This window comes from Oncorhynchus gorbuscha, unplaced genomic scaffold, assembly GCF_021184085.1.
Source record: "Oncorhynchus gorbuscha isolate QuinsamMale2020 ecotype Even-year unplaced genomic scaffold, OgorEven_v1.0 Un_scaffold_1281, whole genome shotgun sequence".
Classification (NCBI taxonomy): Eukaryota; Metazoa; Chordata; class Actinopteri; order Salmoniformes; family Salmonidae; genus Oncorhynchus; species Oncorhynchus gorbuscha.
Window position 1 is genome coordinate 70,746 of NW_025746102.1, and position 5,000 is coordinate 75,745.

Here is a 5,000-nt window from a genome sequence, read left to right on the forward strand (position 1 = left end):
ATGTAGATGGTATGGTAGATGTGTACGGTAGATGTGTAGAGATGTGTAGATGGATGGTAGATGTAGATGTGGACGGTAGATGTGTACGGTAGATGTGTACGGTAGATGTGTACGGAGATGGATGGTAGATGTAGATGTGTATGGTAGATGTGTATGGTAGATGTGTATGGTAGATGTGGATGTGTAGATATGTATGGTAGATGTAGATGTGTATGGTAGATGTGTACGGTAGATGTATGGTAGATGTGGATGTGTAGATGTGTACGGTAGATGTGTATGGTATGGTAGATGTGGATGTGGATGGTAGATGTGTACGGTAGATGTGTATGGTAGATGTGTATGGTAGATGTGTATGGTAGATGTGTATGGTTGATGTGTATGGTAGATATGTGTATGGTAGTGTATGTAGATGTGTACGGTAGATGGTAGATATGTACGGTAGATGTGTACGGTAGATGTGTATGGTAGATGTGTACGGTAGATGGTAGATATGTACGGTAGATGTGGGTGGTAGATGTGTATGGTAGATGTGGATGTGGACGGTAGATGTGGATGGTAGATGTGGACGGTAGATGCGTATGGTAGATGTGTACGGTAGATGTGTATGTGTATGGTAGATGTGTACGGTAGATGTGTACGGTAGATGTGGACGGTAGATTTGGATGGTAGATGTAGATGTGTATGGTAGATGTGTACGGTAGATGTAGATGTGTACGGTAGACGTGGTTAGATGTAGATGTGTACACATAGATGAGTACGAAGATTTGGATGGTAGATGTAGATGTGTATGGTAGATGTGTATGGTAGATGTGGGGCGGTAGATGTGGATGTGTATGGTAGATATGTATGGTAGATGTGCATGTATATGTGTATGGTAGATGTGTACGGTAGATATGTATGGTAGATGTGTACAGTAGATGTGGATGTGGACGGTAGATGTGTACGGTAGATGTGTACAGTAGATGTGGATGTGGACGGTAGATGTGTACGGTAGATGTGTATGGTAGATGGTAGATGTGTACGGTAGATGTGTACGGTAGATGTGTATGGTAGATGTGTATGGTGGATGTGTATGGTAGATGTGTATGGTAGATGTGTATGGTTGATGTGTATGGTTGATGTGTATGTGTATGGTATATGTGTATGGTAGATGTGTATGGTAGATGTGGATGTGGACGGTAGATGGTAGATATGTACGGTAGATGTGTATGGTAGATGTGGATGTGGACGGTAGATGTGTATGGTAGATGGTAGATATGTACGGTAGATGTGGGTGGTAGATGTGTATGGTAGATGTGGATGTGGACGGTAGATGTGTATGGTAGATGTGTACGGTAGATGTGGACGGTAGATGCGTATGGTAGATGTGTACGGTAGATGTGTATGGTAGATGTGTATGGTGGATGTGTATGTGTATGGTAGATGTGTATGTATATGTGTATGTATATGTGTACGGTAGATGTGTACGGTAGATGTGGATGGTAGATGTGTACTGTAGATGTGTACGGTAGATGTGAATGGTAGATGTGTACGGTAGATGTGTACGGTAGATGTGGATGGTAGATGTGTACGGTAGATGTGGGTGGTAGATGTGTACGGTAGATGTGTACTGTAGATGTGTACGGTAGATGTGGATGGTAGATGTGTACTGTAGATGTGTACAGGTAGATGTGTACTGTAGATGTGTACGATAGATGTGTACGGTAGATGTGTACAGTAGGTGTGTATGTAGATGTGTACGGTAGATGTGTATGTAGATGTAGATGTGTATGGTAGATGTGTAGATGTAGATGTAGATGTGTATGTAGATGTGTATGGTAGATGTGTATGATGTAGATGTGTAGTAGATGTGTACGGTAGATGTGTATGGTAGATGTGGATGGTAGATGTGTACTGTAGATGTGTATGTAGATGTGTACGGTAGATGTAGATGTGTACAGTAGATGTGGATGTGTAGAGATGTGGTGGATGGTAGATGTAGATGTGTACAGTAGATGTGTACAGTAGATGTGGATGGTAGATGTAGATGTGTACTGTAGATGTGTACGGTAGATGTGCTGTGGATGTGTATGGTAGATGTGTGTGTACGGTAGATGTGGATGGTAGATGCAGATGTGTAGTAGATGTGGATGGTAGATGTAGATGTGTAGATGTAGATGTGTATGTAGATGTGTATGGTAGATGTGTACTGTAGATGTGTATGGTAGATGTGTATGGTAGATGTGTATGGTAGATGTGTATGTAGATGTGGACGGTAGATGGTAGATGTGTACTGTAGATGTGTACTGTAGATGTGGATGGTAGATGTGTACTGTAGATGTGGACGGTAGATGGTAGATGTGTACTGTAGATGCGGACGGTAGATGTGTACGGTAGATGTGTACGGTAGATGGTAGATGTGTACTGTAGATGTGGACGGTAGATGGTAGATGTGTACTGTAGATGTGTACGGTAGATGTGTACGGTAGATGTGTACGGTAGATGTGTACGGAGATTTGGATGGTAGATGTAGATGTGTATGGTAGATGTGTATGGTAGATGTGGACGGTAGATGTGGATGTGTATGGTAGATGTGTATGGTAGATGTGCATGTATATGTGTATGGTAGATGTGTATGTAGATGTGTATGGTAGATGTGTACGGTAGATGTGTACGGTAGATGTGTATGTGTATGGTAGATGTGGATGTGTACGGTAGATGTGTACGGTAGATGTGTACGGTAGATGTGTACGGTAGATGTGTATGGTAGATGTGTATGGTGTGTATGGTAGATGTGTATGTGTATGGTAGATGTGTATGGTATATGTGTATGTAGATGTGTACGGTAGATGGTAGATGTGTACGGTAGATGTGTATGTAGATGTGTATGGTAGATGTGTACGGTAGATGGTAGATATGTGTATGTAGATGTGGGTGGTAGATGTGTATGGTAGATGTGTGTGGACGGTAGATGTGGATGGTAGATGTGTACGGTAGATGTGTATGGTAGATGTGTACTGGTAGATGTGTATGGTGGATGTGTATGTGTATGGTAGATGTGTATGATTGATGTGTACGGTAGATGTGTACGGTAGATGTGGATGTGGATGGTAGATGTGTATGGTAGATGTGTATGGTGGATGTGTATGTATATGTAGATGTGTATGGTAGATGTGTACGGTAGATGTGGGTGGTAGATGTGGATGTGGACGGTAGATGTGTACGTGTATGGTAGATGTGTACGGTAGATGTGTACGGTAGATGTGTACATGTATGTGTATAGTAGATGTGTATGGTGGATGTGTATGGTAGATGTGTATGGTGGATGTGTATGTGTATGGTAGATGTGTATGTATATGTGTATGGTAGATGTGTATGGTAGATGGTAGATATGTATAGTAGATGTGTACGGTAGATGTGTATGATGTGTACGTAGATGGTAGATGTACGGTAGATGTGGGTGGTAGATGTGTATGATGATGTGTATGGATGGTAGATGTGTATGGTAGATGTGTATGGTAGATGTGTACTGGTAGATGTGTATGGTAGATGTGTATGGTAGATGTGTACGGTAGATGTGTACGGTAGATGTGTACGGTAGATGTGTATGGTAGATGTGATGTGTATGGTAGATGTGTATGGTAGATGTGTATGGTAGATGTGTACGGTAGATGTAGATGTGTACGGTAGATGTGTACGGTAGATGTAGATGTGTATGGTAGATGTGTATGGTAGATGTGTACGGTAGATGTGTGTGTATGTAGATGTGTATGTATATGTGTATGGTAGATGTGTACTAGATATGTATGTGTACGGTAGATGTGTATGGACGGTAGATGTGTACGGTAGATGTGTACAGTAGATGTGTATGGTAGATGTGTATGGTAGATGTGTATGGTAGATGTGTATGGTAGATGTGTATGGTAGATGTGTATGTGTATGGTATATGTGTATGGTAGATGTGTACGGTAGATGTAGATGTGTATAGATGTGTATGGTAGATGTGTACGGTAGATGTGTATGGTAGATGTGTATGTAGATGTGGGTGGTAGATGTGTATGGTAGATGTGGATGTGGACGGTAGATGTGTATGGTAGATGTGTATAGTAGATGTGTGATGTATGGTAGATGTGTACGGTAGATGTGTATGGTAGATGTGTATGGTGGATGTGTATGGTAGATGTGTATGTATATGTGTATGGTAGATGTGTACGGTAGATGTGGATGGTAGATGTGTACTGTAGATGTGTACGGTAGATGTGGATGGTAGATGTGGACGGTAGATGTGGATGGTAGATGTGTACGGTAGATGTGGATGGTAGATGTGTACGGTAGATGTGGATGGTAGATGTGTACTGTAGATGTGTACTGTAGATGTGTACGGTAGATGTGTACTGTAGATGTGTACGGTAGATGTGGATGGTAGATGTGTACGGTAGATGTGGGTGGTAGATGTGTACGGTAGATGTGTACTGTAGATGTGTACGCTAGATGTGGATGGTAGATGTGTACTGTAGATGTGTACGGTAGATGTGTACTGTAGATGTGTACTGTAGATGTGTACGGTAGATGTGTATGGTAGATGTGTACTGTAGATGTAGATGTGTACGGTAGATGTGTGCGGTAGATGTAGATGTGTACTGTAGATGTGTACGGTAGATGTGTACGGTAGATGTAGATGTGTACTGTAGATGTGTATGATGTGTACTGTAGATGTGTGTAGATGTGTATGGTAGATGTGTATGGTAGATGTGTACGGTAGATGTGGATGGTAGATGTTATGGTAGATGTGTATGGTAGATGTGTACTGTAGATGTGTACGGTAGATGTAGATGTGTACAGTAGATGTGGATGTGTATGGTAGATGTGGATGGTAGATGTAGATGTGTACAGTAGATGTGGATGGTAGATGTAGATGTGTACAGTAGATGTGGATGTAGATGTAGATGTGTATGGTAGATGTGTATAGATGTCATGTGTATGTGTATGGTAGATGTGGATGTGTAGGTAGATGTGGATGG

At 41.7% G+C, this 5,000-nt stretch overlaps 1 protein-coding gene across 1 annotated transcript in view; it reads right to left on the reverse strand.

The window, feature by feature from the left end:
* Positions 1–5,000, reverse strand: part of LOC124022045 (lysophospholipid acyltransferase 1-like) — a gene marked incomplete at its 5' end in the record, with an annotated part of 31,206 nt that overhangs the window by 10,354 nt on the left and 15,852 nt on the right.